Source organism: Mugil cephalus, chromosome 21 (assembly GCF_022458985.1).
Source record: "Mugil cephalus isolate CIBA_MC_2020 chromosome 21, CIBA_Mcephalus_1.1, whole genome shotgun sequence".
In the NCBI taxonomy this organism is placed as follows: Eukaryota; Metazoa; Chordata; class Actinopteri; order Mugiliformes; family Mugilidae; genus Mugil; species Mugil cephalus.
Genome location: NC_061790.1, coordinates 15,092,900 through 15,109,581, shown reverse-complemented (window position 1 = coordinate 15,109,581; position 16,682 = coordinate 15,092,900).

Here is a 16,682-nt window from a genome sequence, read left to right as displayed (position 1 = left end):
TTTAGATGTGTGCAGCATTAGGATCGTTGTGTACTAAGTATAAATCTGCGATCGTGAGTCAAACTTTTACCATGTGTTAATGAAGGCGGATGGAGCTTGCCTTTAATTTAGTGCAACTTTTATGTCTGCCTTTAATGAGTCGTACACCATGTGCGCCAGTGTCATATGTAAGCTCGGGTCTTTCCCGTGGTGCCTGCCTGCCCGTCTTCCAGTGCTAATGTGCTAATCTGCTGTTTAGTCCAACCAGATGGGTTTCTCCCCCCGCGCTGGGGTACGATGGTGGAGAGAGAGCAGAGGAAGTTACCTGCAGAGATCTCCCCTCATTAAAAATCCCTCTGCCTAAATTACACACCCCACGCTCAGCCCCTGCCTTCCCTGTCTCTCTGTCTTCCATCCCCCATTCCCAGGATAAGCATGAAAAATTTTATTAGGCAATGACAAGCGCAGACACCCAAACTCCCCATCTCTCAGCACAGCGCTCTACTACCTCACGATTACTCATTCAAATCCATCACGGGCTAATGTCTGACAGCTAGCCTGAACGGACACATCATACTTTGGCATCAACATCACAGGCCTGTTGGCATATGTTCTGACTTCACATAAAACTAACACATTCCTTGCAGTAGATGAGAATAAAACGAAAGCTAGAGATGAAAGTGAGCAAGATCTGAGACTTAGATCGAGATATATATATATTTGTGTGAGTTTGAGTGTGTGTGTGTGTGTGTGCAGGAACGCAATATGTAAAAGAAAGAGTTAAAAAACACATATGAAATCAAATCAGTGAGACCACACATACTTTATCCATCACATGCATACATGCACACGCTAACAGCTCTGTTGCCAATGCCCTCTGAACGCCTATCAAGTTCAGACCATCATGCATGAGTGCGTTCAACAAGAGCAGGGAGGTGGGCTGGAGGAAAGAATGATGGAGGGGCATGGAGGGGGACACATGGAGGTCTAAAAACCTTCCTTGGAGGGTAAATAACAGAGGATGGTTTAAAAGCCTGATTTAAATTCTTATCCTTTATTACTTTGCTCTTTAAGTGGGCTGCTGACAGTAAAAAAACAACAGACAGTGAAGAAAGCAGCGAGGCAAAAGGAGTTCAAATGCTGTGAGCAATGCAGGGCTGTTTTTGGGGAGAGTATTAAACAATGGAAACTGTACTTAAAGAAAATGCCCCCGTTTGTTGAGAAATCCACACGTATCATGAGAGAAGAGAACAGAGGGAAAAGAGCTGCTGCAAACCTTCATATCAAATGCCGAACTCATGGCGAAACATGTGAGCTAGTTTAAGAGTAGCCTTCTCACACACACACGCACACACACTCAGGCTCCATCTTTCATCACAAGACAATGATCTCTTTTCCTGGACTGTCTACACAGTCGCACACTCAAAACCAAAACCGCAAGACTAAAAATGGTTCCTTGTCATAGTCTATTAGGAGTAAATTTGCTGTGTCCACAGAGTCGATTCTCCCATTCCCATTTTAGCCTCTTCTACCGTGTTTTGATTGCTTACTGGATTCCTCTCACCACCTCACAGTGTTTAGGTGGATTCAGCTGCTGCAACGAGCCACTAAGCAGTCTGAACAACAGATAAGATCCCACATGGTTTTCAAACCAGCTAGTGCTTATAACTCCATCTTCAGATTCTTCTCGTTTGTCAAGATATGTGTAAGAGCATCTGCACCCTCCAAGACACCTGTACCATGCAGTAAAATAATAGTTATGATTTTGCAAATATTGCTGTCAAAGTCCAAGTCAGCAGCTAGGGAGTGACCGGACCAATGCTTGTAGAGCCAGGTATTCGGAGAAGACAGACTCTGCTAAGATGCCCGTGCCGCCCGCTCTGAGCTTCAAAACCACTGTTAGAGAAACCTGTGGTTGACGTCACGGAGGGTTTGTCCATATTTTTATACGGTCAATGGAAATCATTTTATTTTATGAGCTTACTGAGTCAGATGGAAATATCAAAATCTCTTTAATGTCTGAATGCGCAAAGACTGATGGCAGGAGATCATTTTCCTGTGTGTGTCCATAGGTCAAAAACAAAGAACTATGAAGAAGCCTATTATTCTTGCATTGTGGATTTGTAGGATTACGGCCAGAAGACTGGTTCCCCATGTTTCAAGTCTTTTCAAAACAAAACTAATGAGCTGCCGGCTGTACTTAAGTGTTGTCTAAAGGGGTCACTGCAGTATGAGCAATATTGGGGGCGACAAAGGTGAACATTGGTGTAGTGTAAATGTTAGTCATGTCCTGTACCACTAACTGTTGGACTGTTACAGAACTCAGACTTCATTCTGCTTGACTACCTCAAGAGCTAAGAGCTAACTACCTGCAATGAGGTAATATAAAGTAGGTATATATAGATCTATATATATATTCTTTTCCCCCCATTTGATGACTCATTGATATTTCCTTCAACAGTCACCGCTCAACAATCACCACTTGTCTTTCATGATGTTTAGTATAAATCCCAGATTTTCCAGCAAAACTAAAAACATTGTTATCCTCACTCATCTCCATTTCATACAACAGTTGTGTTGCTGAGCAACCCACAGGGGAAAACATCCTAACTGGTCTCTGTTGCTACGTTCTGGAGTTGAGTGCTTCGTAAAGTTAAGGTCTCCAAATATTTTCAAATCAGGACTCACATAAAAAACAATGTGTTTCGTGCCACTTGGCCAAGGCTGATGAAAGCACTTTAAAACTCACCAGAAAAGAAGCGTGACCCATTTAAGGTTGTAAACTACAGTTAACGATCTTAGTTGTAAATCATAGGCCTGACTATAACCCGAGCTTCAAAGGAGTATTCAATATAATGTATTATATTGAGACAAAAAAGAATATATCCGAGCTCTGTGTGTGTCACTGGTCTCTCCGGAGTGGATAGTTGGAGATGCTAAAGCTAGTGGATAGCCACTGAAGGCATGGCTGCTCCTGCACAATATTCACTCCTCAACACATATGAGTTATGAAATGAATACATTATAAAATATATTTCCCTACTGGACCCCTGCCCATGCAATTTAAAATATAAGACAAATGGTGCAAAGAGAACACAGATAAATGAATAACGTGGGCTATAAATGCAGGATAGAAATCAAAAGACTGACAAGACAGTATAATGAGCAAGGATAAAGTATCATTAGGGTGTTAGGGCCTGTGTTTGGCATGTTTGTCAGTAATAAGATACCCCAATATTTTAAGGCTCCAACATTCATATTGTAGGCTGGTAAACACACATTCAAGTCTGTGCACTCCATGAGACTGCCTGTTATAATTACCTGCTCTGCTCACAGCCCATTATGAAAGGGAAACAAACTGTCACATACACCACTAACTGTTCCTATGACCTCCAGTAATACTGGGGTGTTCTTAATAAACCTTTAAATGCTGTTTACATAGCCACAGAGTCAAAGGACATGGACAGTGATACTCCCTGACAGTAATGCCGGCTGTTAGTCTCTGCATGTCTAACCAGAGGACTTTGTCTTGGCTCACCGGTAATAGAAACCTCTGAAACTGGGCTTTGGTAGAACCACACAGTCAGGATAGATTTAGCTTAAGGGTGTCTGATTCTGAGCCTTGACGCTGTGGCCTTGTGTGATGAATCATTTGCAAAAGATGTAACACACCAAAGAAAGAAGAAAATTATTTGTGAGTAATAAACAGATCCATTTCCCATTATTACGATCTACCGGTCATGCTCTAATGATATTGTGTATATATCAGTTTTTAATATATGTGCAGTACATTTCATTCACAGCCATTCATGCATTTTTCGACGCTGGCACATTTTCTTACTAATGAATAATTTCTCAAAGTGCAGACTCCGCAGCTTTAATTTGAGGGTTAGGGTTAGGAAGAACAAGGTGTAGGAGAGACAACTCAATATTTTTTAAAGGGACAAAATTACTTGGACAATTTACCCAAAATCTGTATAATGGAGCAATGTGGGATAATCCTTTATTGTTTCTTCATTACAGTTTACAGTTATGCAAGGTAAAAAAATTTTTTTTAAAAGTCTGGCACTGATATGAAGTGTGGTATTTACATTTGGAAACCAAAACCATCTTGCTGCAAAACATTTACATTTTTTGCTTTTATCTTAAGTCAAAAAATTGTATTTTGAATGACAAAACTGAAACAAAAAGACAGTTAAACATTTGATAAAACTGATGAGCACTGCAGAGTATCAAATATGTGGCCACATAAAGTACAAGCAAGCTCTTTTTCTCATTAGACATAATGAGTCCACCATAATGTTGTCCTTCGCTCCTTCTCAATTTACCATTATCTAATCTCTAATAATCCAGGCAATACACGGACAAACAGGCTTCGGCTTGGTGTGCTAGCGTGATGTCAGCTGGTGTGGCCAGTGGTGTCCAGCTGCATCCTTCACAGCTGGGTGTGAGCAACGTTCTCACTGCCTCATTAACAAATCATAAAATCCTCACATGGACTTGTGTGGTTTGCACGTTGTCTTTTGTTGTGTGCAAGTGTGCGTGTTCAGATGGTTAGTTCATGTGAGAGATGAAAGACCGACAGACTTGGCCAGCTCATGGTGTGGACAGTTGTGATCTCACAGATACACACAAACAGTTAAAATGTGTAACTTTCTGGCATAATTACAGAGAAAGGAGTGTGTGAGTTTATCAGCTGTGTTTGGATAGAATTAACTCTCACTTTTCTGACATGTATACACACACATATATATATTTATATATATATATATGCCACACACATGGATACTGGAATGTCTGGAACTGTATAAGATCAACAGGAACCTAAAGGCCTTCATCTAGAACTTGATGGGAATTTGGAGGACAACCCTAGAGGCCAACTCAAAACTGATTGCCCAAATCAACATCAAGTGTGGCATATACCATATGCCATATAAGGAGATGCGCTGTCACCACTGCTGTTCTGCATAGGCCTGAACCCCCTCGGCCAGACCATCACAAAAAGCCGATACAGGTACCAATTCCAAAGTGGAGCAACAATCAGCCATTTGTCTACATGGATGACATCAAGCTGCACACCAAGATCAAGCAAGAAATCGACTCAGTGATCCACACCACCAGGATCTACAGCAACGACATAGGAATGTCATTCGGGTTGGACAAGTGTGGCCGGATGGTCTCAAAGAGAGGCAAGGTGATCAGAACTGAAGGGGTCAACCTACCAGAGGGCAACATAAGTGACATCCAAGACAGCTACAAGTACCTTGGTATCCCACAAGCTAATGGAAACCATGTCGAGGGCACAAGGAAGTCAACCACAACCAAATACCTCCAGAGAGTTAGGCAAGTCCTGGAAAGTCAGCTGAATGGTAGGGACAAGATCCGAGGAAACATGTACACACTACCAGTCATCGGATACCCTGCTGGCTTCATAAGCTGGCCAAAGGAGATAGAAGCAACAGATATCAAGACAAGAAAGCTCCTCACCATGCACAAAGGGTTTCACCCCAAGTCCAACACCCTGAGACTGTATGCTAAGCAGAAAGAGGTAGGTCCTGGACTAGTGAGCATCATGGACAGGTTGGAGAATTGTTCATCCAGGTAGGAGAGGATAACTGCAGGAGGCCATGAAGACTGGGCAGGTTGATGAGGCGACAACAACAGTAGTTTGGAGCTCCACAGGTCTGATATACAGCACTCCAGGCCAGAGACCCTCAGAAGAAGACGGAGGGAAGGGAAAGGGGAAGGGGAAGGGAGGGAGACACAGCAGTTAGTCATAGAAAAGAAATTAAGAGGACAGGAGGAGGACTAAGGGATGGCTAAGTCCAGTCCTAACATTAAGCTTTGTCAAAAAAGAAAGTATCAAGCCTGACAGCTTAAGCCATAACCTAAAATCCATACCCTAAGCTCAGTTTTATTCATCAGCCTAGTCTATATTACTATACCGGTATGTAACAGAGCAGGAACGTAATAATAATATTCCACTCTATAAACATCAGTTTAAACCATATTCCTAGTAAATTCTTCAGCTTTAATATAATTGTTGTGTTTCTGTGTATGGGAACCATTTATTTGCCGCCTTCTCCATCCACAATCTGTTAGAAGCAGTCAACATCTTTGGAGTTTATTTGGAGCCACAATGACACGTGGCAGTTTTGTAGGGATGAAAAATATCCCCCCAACCCTTAATATATGACAAAACCCTATAGTTGTGATTTCAGAAACTTTATGTAGCGCCGCGTATGTGCACTCTTCCATGTGTGTGTGTGCTAAAATATGTTTGGACAGAGCAGGATGCCAGGCAGTGCCCGTTAAAGGCTCTAATGTGGCGGTGGTTTCATGGTGGTTGGCACAGATCAGCAGGAAGAGGGCAAAGAGAGGGATAGTAAAAAAGAAAAAAAAAGGGGGGAGAAAAGGGAGGGAAAAATAGGGAGCAAGCTAAAGAAAAAGGGCTTCAGTTACACAGGCACACCACAGGCATCAAACAGCGGTGAATTTATGAATTCTCTTTCTCTCGCTGCATCCTCACTTCATGCCTCTCTCTCGCTCTGGGTCAGTGGCCCATTCACAGTGTGGTCCTCGGGTGATCGGAGTGGACCCTGCCCTCTCTCTCTCTCTCTCTGCTTTCATTCTCTCTCTCCGTCTTTCATCCCGTCTTTTCTTTTTTGCCGCGGAGAGAAGGGGGGGTGTGGGGTTTGGGGGGTGCAGTCAAAACACTCATGCTTCCCCTAAACTCATCTTTTATTAATCAGACCTCAGCAGTGTGTCAGGGGGAACAGTGACGCATGCGGGTTTAAAGGCGAGTTTAAAACTTACTTAGTGGAAACACACTCGCACACAAACACACACACAAGAAAGCGCAAGAACATACAACTGACCACTGATGAATGCCTTAGGGTGTTTCATATTTCCTCTGCTGCAAAACAGGCCATCCCAAAAACACCAGAGCTCGGTTTGTGTCTGAGTATGTGTCAACGAAAGGGACAGAAAAGAAAGAGAAATTAGTGAGACAGATGACTTGAAAGCGCCACATGACCACCTCCTCTCTGTCATTCATAAAGCCGCTCACTCTCCCCACTTTTTCCTATCTCCCTTGCACACACTTGCGCACACACACACACACAAGCACAAGCTCACAGGCGGAGCAGAGCGGATATTCTGGGTGGTGTTATTCCAGGTGTGGAGTCGTCGAGGTCTCCATGCTGTGACCCTTTTATCCTGGGAAGAGGGAGAGTATTAGGCGCATGCAGGGAGAGGAAGAGACTCTATATCGAAAACACATTTCTCCCCGAGGCTGTATCACTGCAGCAGTTTGGCCACAGACACAGGGACGTGCACATACGTGCATGTATGCGCACATATGCCCAGAATGACCGACTCTACCAGCTACGAACAGAGAATGGTCTGCCAATGCATGAAGTGGTAGGGCCAGACTCATACGACTCTGTCTTCTTTTGGCTGACACTGGTAATCACAAACATCTACAGTCCCTCAGTCCATTTACCTCTCCAACAAGGAAAAGTCACATTAATCAGTCACTTTCTTTTTTGGACTGCAATCCTTCCTTTGAAAGCAGAGTCTCTCTTTCCTTCCCTGGAGCTTCAGAAAACTTTCTTGGACGCTTCCTAGGTTTTTCTGTCTCAGTCATTACTGTTCCCCCCTTCAGCTCATGGCAGTCATTACTGTTATAATGCAAATTGTATTGGCACATGTGCACCCATACTTACCCAACTTTGCACACAATAGATCTGAAAGTCTGGTATCGCATAAAATATAGAGGCATTTGGCAACGGCTTCAGTGGAACAGATATTCATTCATGTTTCAGCGTTAACTAATTTCCATTTAAATGACCTTCATTTGTGGATTGTTTTCTAACAGTGGCTCCATAAACCGGTAAATAACTATTGGCCCACTGGCAGCAACGCTGTTTCAACAAGAACTGCACACACACAAACTGGATTCAACTGATTTCACCGTCTTTTTAACCTTGTTCAGGGATATTACGTTTTTTTTTTTGAGTTTGAGATTAGACTGTAGGTTGTTCCATGCGACAGGAGCAGAAATCCTTAAAGCTGTCTTTCCCAGTACAATTCGTACCTTAGGAACCACAAATTGCAGTATGTCCTTAGAACAGAGACTGGATTTTCCACATTTCAAGCATAAACACATAGCAATCATGCTAAGAATGGATTTGTAAATAAAAACATAGCAATGACTAAGGCGGTGTGTACATAAAGTAGGCCATTTCACTTTTCAATGTAACACGCAATGTTGAGGGAGAGAGCCACAATTCGGGATGAATCTCTGAGCCCCGTGTTACACACTATTCAGCATATAAAGATAGTGAGTAGAGGCGTTCATGTACAACACATTACCATAATCAGTTAATGGTAAAAAGGCAGGCTCCACCTGTTTCACATGAAAAGAAAAAACAAACCTGTTTCTATAATAAAATCCCGATAAAATCTTCAGTGACATATTGGAAATGTGACTTAAAAATAACTGGTCTTTAATTAAAACTCCAAGGTATTTTGAAGTGGAAACCTACTCAGATTCTGGTGGAAATCTTCTCAGACAATGCTGATCTCTAAAGTTTACAAATGTGGGCTCTGGTTTAATCAGTGATGTCTTCATATACATCATAATATTAGTAGGTATTTTCATTTGTACATAAATGTGGACTTGATCTATATAAGTCAATGTGTGTAACTGTAAGTCTGCTTAATTTGTAACTGACCACTTACAAATAGCCTGTGGGTTTTCATCTGTAATGAATAGAGACGGATTTCTTAATGTGTGTGCAATTGTGACTCAGTGCACACAATGTTTTCTGAAGACTTGATTGTCTGAGTTTGATTCAGTTTGTTCTTTCTCTCCACAGTTAAAACTGTGTCATTATGACCAATTAGATACTCAAAAAAGACTTAAAAATGGAAACTGTCGCTGCGGAAAAACACAGAAAACACATTTTTTAGGTAGTGGTTTAGTTTTTTAAGGTAATAAAAGTTGGTATATACATATGCATGTTTTGTGCACACTTTAACGCAGACATTCCTCAAATGCGGTAATAAAAAAACATTCCTTACATTTGCACTAAATGCTAGTTAGCACTGGCCTGGACGTTGAATGCAGGCCGCGAGGAGAGACGGGCTTACCGGACGCCTCCGCCGCCAATTCTCAATTTTAACGACTTCGTTCTTTGATTAAAAAAAAAAAAAAAAAAAAAAACGCCTAAATGGTTCCAGTCGAGCCAGAGAAAGAGAAAAGAAATAAAACTCAAACATCTAAGAGATGAAAATAACCGTTGTTCTCCAGTTTTAAGAGGCACGTGTGCTGGGGTTGGCCGGAGACGCTAGTTACGAGCTGCAGATGTTTGTATGGTTTTTTATGATTGTTGTTATTTTCAAATTGCGGCGTTTCTGTGATGAGCTTTGCACTCGTTAGGAGGGTGTGTTTGCGTGGATGCATTTGTGACTAAGAAAGGGACATCCAAAGAAAAAGTGCTTTGAGCTTAATTAACCATAGTTCTAATCTGTGTGCTTTTTAGCAGCTCATTACGCAGCCCGATCACAGGAAACTAGAGTGGTGATTACACACAATCATAGACTAGCCACATATGTGCATTCACACACCTATGTGTTTTAAAACTATCTGGCGACGAACATTTGGGGTGTAATCAAAACCTCCGCACACACAGTCCTTCCTTCTAATGACCTCATGTGCGCGCACACATACACACACAAACACACACCTTTCAGATGGAGACTTCATGTGGTTTCATGGGTTATGAGAGGAGAAAATGTTTTCACCTCTTCTTCGCTGGATGAAGAAAACCATAAAAACAGCACCTGCTCGCTCGTTCTCTCCCCATCCTGACGGCCACCCCCTCCCCTCTGTCTGTCTTTGAAGGGAGAAAAAGAGGTAGTGAGGTAATGAGATGAGTTGTTGCACATTATATTCTGCCTCACTCTCATCAAAATTGCCTTAAAAACCTTGGAAAAGTGAGAGTTTGGAGCAGATTTCTAGCTTTAACATATTCAAACAGTCTCTCTACATGCTTAAATCATCCATGTTGAATTCTATGAGGTGATGACATCGGCAGGTTACCTTGGCAACTCTGTAGTCTTTTGGACACAAGTGAACCCGATTTACGGTGCGTTCAATGCCAGGGCGTAAATGGTTTACTTCCGCAAATTATGACTATGTTTCGTAATTAATAGACCTTAGATCAGCCTGAGAAGCATGTATAACTGCGTCTCCTGCTGACTTGGGTAAATATGACTGGAGCCAATCCTGCAGAGCCGTTGACCTCCGCTGACCTGATTTAAGCACAGAGTCAATTACTTGCAGCACTGCCACATAAAGCATTCTGCAGATAATCAGGAAGGACTTCTTGCATCGTTAAACTCCCTCTTTTAACGATGCAACAGTGGTACCCAAATGTTAAACCATGCCATCCGTAGAAAGTATAGTTGTTTACTAGTCTAACGTAATGCTTTTGGCACCCCATCTGCCTTGTTAAGAATTGGCATCAGCCTGCTCGTATGCTATCACAATGTTCTCATTTGTGCAAAGCACCAACTGAAGCACATTTGTTGAGATGTATAAATCCTGGCAATGTGTTTTTCTAGCCATTTCGACACACCTAAATAAACTCCATTTGTTGTAGCACTAGATAAATCTCTGGCTACCTCTATTTAGTCCTTCCCCAAAGAAATACATCACATACGTGCCAGACTGTGTCAAATGTCTAATGGTTAAAAAGCATGATGTATGATGAGCTAACAAGAAGGCTTGTCAGTTGGATCTCATCGTAAGGACCAACACTTCTGTAATAATTTAATTTCTACTGTAGAGGCAAATGCTCAGTCAAAAGAAAAAGATTCTGAATACTGTTCCAGTCATTGTGAAATGCTTTGGCCAAATCTGCAACTGTTTCCTAACACTTAGTTTGAAGACAAATAATCAAGTCCAAATACCAAAGTTTAGCTACTTCTCAGCAAAGTGACTCCCCTCGTCCTTTTCACTGCCCGTGCTGCACCTGCACATTGGAACTTCTCACAAGCGGCCTTCTCCATATCCTTTGCAATTAATGGCCCAAAATAAACTGCATTACCCAGGGGTCACTATGTGACCCTGATCCTGTTCTCACCTGCTTGTTTTCCTTTGTCTCTGGCAGCAGCCTAACATCACATCAACCTTACAATATACTGTTTGCACCTTTCGAAGTTGTTCTGGCTCCGAAACAGTGCAACGGCAACACAAACTGAACCAGATGATGGCGCAGTAGAGCTTTGAATGTCAACCATGACTGCACCACAGCCCAAAGCTAGCATGAAGCACCTGAGGGGCAACTGGACATTTAGAGGGTCATGCAGAAGTGTGACACACTAAAGTTGCTTTCAGGGCTATATTTTGTCCATTCTAAATTAGTGAATGATTGATACAGTATTGTAACAATATTGCATTTAACCTTGGCTTTCACGGGGAAATCAGGGCAAAGCAATCGAGACAAAGTTCTGATATGCCCTCAACATTACGTTCATGCAATCAGTTTTCTAACTGATCTTAATTTTGCAGGAAAATCTGAATTTCAGGGAGTCAGGAAGTAATCAACTTAAAAATGGAACATGATCGGCAAAGGTTGAAGGCCACTGGCATTGACTGTTGTACCAGGCTTCAGTTTGGGGTGTGGCCACTTTGAGTGAGCTGTCTCGCTTGAGCTGTCTGCCGATGTGTCTCAGCTCCACTCAGTGTCTGAAAATTTTTGAATTAGCACGGAAGTGAGACGAATCGGGCACTGCCAAGATGGCAACGAGCAGAGCCACCACGCTGAGCTTCAAAACCACTCTCTAAGAATTCTGCTGGTGACATCATATATGCAATTTGTGTTTCTTAATATGTAGTCATCCCAGTCTGGAAGCAACTCCAATAATGAACATATCCCTCTGCCCATTAAGTAAATATATGTCATGAACATCAGCAACTTATTATGATGTCTTTTATTCACTGTAGAAATTTAGAATCTAATAGTTAATGTTTTGTTGACAAGCCAAAACATCAGAGGAGTACTGGGACAGAGTCACCACAAACAGACTCTGTCATTCGGTATGTCATCCCATCATGAAACCACAATCTTTTGTTCTCAAATCCAATTAAAAACAGTGTTCATCACCATCATCAACAGCTCAAATAAATGCCTGAATCAAAGTGGTGCGAAGGACAATCTGTTTCCTTCTCTTCGTGTGTCTCAAAAAATGACACAACTCTCAAAAGAAATATTGATTTCTCAGATGTTCAACAGTGATATCCCACATAAAGAGATCTCATTGATATCCGATATATAGTATCTGTTTTAAAATGGTAACCTGTGCTTTTAAGGGATTATGGATTGCCATCAGAAAAACAGCTATTTTCTCAAGATTGTTCGTTTCCATTACCTCCCACCATTGTTCTTGTTTTTGACACTCGGACTACTCATCTAAACACTAATGTTTGCTTAATGGATATATAAGATATTTTATTAATCCAGTTCATTTGGCATTATTTATAGACATTGAAAGAATCATACTAAAAGTCTTTCGGTATGATCCCATGAAAATAACGATGTGTAGCAACAGCCTGGCCTAGCTCCGCGGTGCATATTTGATCTGTGAATAAGAGAACGAGTCCAACACCAGTCCAACAGTTTCAGTCTGCTGCTCAGAGTCATCTGTCTCTCTCTTGTCTGTCTGCCCGTGTGTGTGTCTGTGTTCTTGTGTATTGCAGCCAGAGCAGGAGTTCAACTTGAATAACATCCGAGGCGCACAGAGGCCTGAATAAACGGCGTCAAGACCAGAACCGGCTCGTAAAAAAATTCAATAAATGTCATAGATCCATCAATTTCCATCAAGCGCGTCAGTAAATACCACGTTTTCAATGGAAGGTTAACTTTATGAAAGAGAGCAGGGGTCACTTCACTTGGACGACGAGCGACTCTAGGCCAGCATAAGCAGGATACGCTCGCAGGGGCCCCCGGCCGTTAGCAGTGTTTCTGTAACTGCAGATAGGCATGGAGTTCAAGTTATGGCTTTGCTAGTGGAGCCACACAGAGGACCCAACAGTTCACAGCTAGGAATCAGCCACCCAGGACAGAAGTGTGACAAGGGACCCTTAAATCTTAAGGGAGACAGATGGCTGAACCTGAATGCTGAATTTCTCCCTGTATATATCACCACATCCGTGTTTGACCACTACTGCTCTTCCCTGGGGTCAGCTCTAGAACTAAGCCAGCCTGTCCTCTGGAAAGATCACACATTGCAAAACTGTGGAAAGGTATCACTCCCGAAACCTATAAAAAGCTCCACTGCACTGTACAGTATGCCCTTTTCTCTTTCTCCCTCGCTCACACACATGCAGAAACTCGCACACCTTCCTTGCTCTCATGCCACTTCCGCCATAAAAGCCCTGGCAGTGTTCCACGTGCCCATTAGCACGCGCTAAATAACTGTTAACAATGTATTACCCAGACTCCCCTGCTCGTGCACTTCTACCCTGCGCCGCGTCCCCTTCAAAGCTGGCATGTAATTATGTCGAAGGTTTTTAATAAACAGCCTGTTCGGTGAGCAATGCTCTACTCCTACCTTTGAAGCGGCAAAAAGCAATTTTAAAACTGTCTGCACAAATTTGCTGGGCTCCGACTGGCTGGATTAGCGCCAGTTCTTGAAAGTCATCACGTAAATACGCACCTGCACGTGACAGTTTAATTTATGCTAATTATCTAACAATGTCGCTAGAACAAACTCATATAAACTGCATTTTACAAAATACGAAGTTAATGTTATTAAGTCTGTTGAATGAAAATATAACACAATTATATATATTATTTTGTTTTTGTTTTTATTTGTTACATTTAATTCGTTAAATATCGTTCAGGTGGAGATTAGTTGCCTAATAAATCAAAGCAACAGCCCGAGCCAATTACAGAGGCCAGCAGCACAGGCAGTGTTTCATGAACGGAAAGGAAGCCTGCCGTGAGCAACCTGTGATTTACACTTGTTTGACCAAAATAGCCAGTATGTTAAGACGTACGCATATAAATGCAGCGAGCTATTGCACCGAACTTACATCGTGATTTCTGACCGTTTAAACGGGTTAATGAATCAGGTCACGTGCTGACAGATTTGAGATACTAAACAAAACTGACAAAGCTCTGTAGGTTGCTGTTATAGGATCTGAAAAACGGCACGAAGGAAGGTATAAACCCGTCAAGCCAAGCGTATTTTTTAATTAATGTGGAAAAGAAGCTATATTTCAAAATGATAGAAATCCAGACGGGAGAAAATGAATGACAATTCGACAATCCGGTTATCTTTAAGCTTTTTTTCCGGACAACTAGTCAACAGGATGTTAGAAATTTACTTCAGATGGAATCATAAAAATAAAAAGCCTATTTATAAGTTTCAGTGAGTCAGATATAGCCTACTTATCATACTCTGCCGCAGGACGCATTGAATATTAAGATATTGAGGAATCACACCAGCAGCACATCTTTCCAATGAAATGCAGGCGCCTGCTAACGAGAAAAAATAAATACTGACAAAACATTAGAATTACTTATCAATATTGTTTTTATTATCCTATATATATTTAAGACAGCGAAATGTCTTTTCGCGTTTCTTGGCGATGGCTGATTGAAGCCAGGTTTATCATTAGGCTATAAAAGCTATACGCCTATTTACAGTTATGCGGCCTAATCAGACCCAGAGTCTTGACTATTACGAACCACTTAGCCCAAATCTTTACAGTTTAGAGTTTAGAGGAGGGTAGTAGTTGCTGCTTTTCCCCCCTTTTTTACCAGTTTCATGTAGTATTTGTTTTTCATAAACTTTCAAAAATAAAAAAGAAAATGTAGCTTAAATAGGAAATTACCCTTATATTATTGTTATTATTACCTTCATTATTAATACTGAACGAAGTTGTCTTGTATGTTCCAAAATGGCGGCATTTGTGGGTGTTTTCTTTTCCTTTTATTAACTTTAAGCATTTCTCGTAAAAACAAAAAAGTCAATTGTTATTGTTATTTTGTTAAATATGCGTTATGTTTAATTATACAATTTAATGCACCGCCAACCAATTACTAAAATAGTAATAAAATAACAAACCAACAGAAATTAATAGCTAAAATCTGTTGTGTCACGCCATTTAGCGCAAATATTACTAAAAGTATGTTTTGCGTTTTTGATAGGCTATTTAACTATAAAAACTTACCATTCGTTGAAATTTTATACAGAATAAAGCTGTGACAGCAACACTACTTTAAGTGTGCAGGTTTTTTATGGCCAAATTAATGACATGTTGGATTGAACCCGAATTTTACTCGAAATAAACCGTAACCTATTTAATTCTCACTGAATTAAAAAATAACGCGACATTTAGAAAAATGTCCACGGGAAGCGAAACGCAGAGCTTTTGATCGGATAAGCCCAGTGGACGCGGGGCACGAGCTTCTCCTTGGCGTCCAATCATTTAGGCTGAACAATAAACGACGACGACGTATTGTTTATTTAACCAACGAGCGAGCGGGGGGCTCGAGCTTCACAGTGAATCCAGTGGAGGAAACGTCAAATATTTCAGTCCTGATGCCACATTTCAGATGGTAAAATGCCGTAACAATTAACAAACAGACGGGTTAATTAAGCCACGGGTTGGGCCCAGACATCGCAGCCGCGCATATTAAACTGCTCTGAGGTCAGTTTGTGTGTTCAAAGGAATCTACCCATTCTTAAAAGGGTCATCAAGAAATTAAGAAACCCGCACACACACATGGCCTCAGGGCCTTGTTTATTTATAGCCAGCTCCATCCCTCCATATCTTTACAGCCTCCACACGCACCAACACGCATTCCCGGCGTGACCACACGCTCATTTACGCGGCCTTGAAAGTGTGGAAGATTATTTCCAAACGCGGTGAGAGATTCCGACTAATCTCTTAACCCACTTCAGCTGGGTGTATTTTATATCACTTCTGTGATCCCGTAACTAGCACCTCCTAACCAGACCACGCATTTACTCAATTCAATTTAGGCCTGTTTGACTCCAAGTTTGACATTATAATATATTTGGAATGTCTTATTACGCAGATGCATTTCCCCGAAAATAAAACGCACAGCCTGGGGCAACTGAATTATAGCCAGTATAATTAAATTCACATTTTAAAAATATATATTTAATCCGCTTTTCATATATTCGTTAGTGCTACCCCATATGTATCCTATAGATTATGATTCATCGCTGGGCCTGTGTGGTGCAGTAGGTATTTTCTTTTTTTTCTTCTTTTTTTCAGTTTTGCACTTGACAAAGACTGGAACTGGCGTATGAGCATACATTACGCACATTTATAAAGAACTACGCTTAGAAGTTTGTTATAATTCAGCAAAGATTTTGCTCCGTGTTATTGTTTGAAACAGGTTCCTCAGATATGGGACATGCTGCATTTCAATTTTGTAGACTTAATTTAATAATATTAACAATAATAATAACTGAAAGGTACACACAAGCGCGCAGAGAATTACGATTTTTTTTTTCTCATTTGTTAGCTACATTTACGATGTCAATCACTTTTAATGGACACTTGTAATGACACAAACAACTTTTGAGGTAATTCTTCAATCTGCAGCTATACTGTGTAGGATATGCGTCTTCCTACGATGTAGGAACCAAGT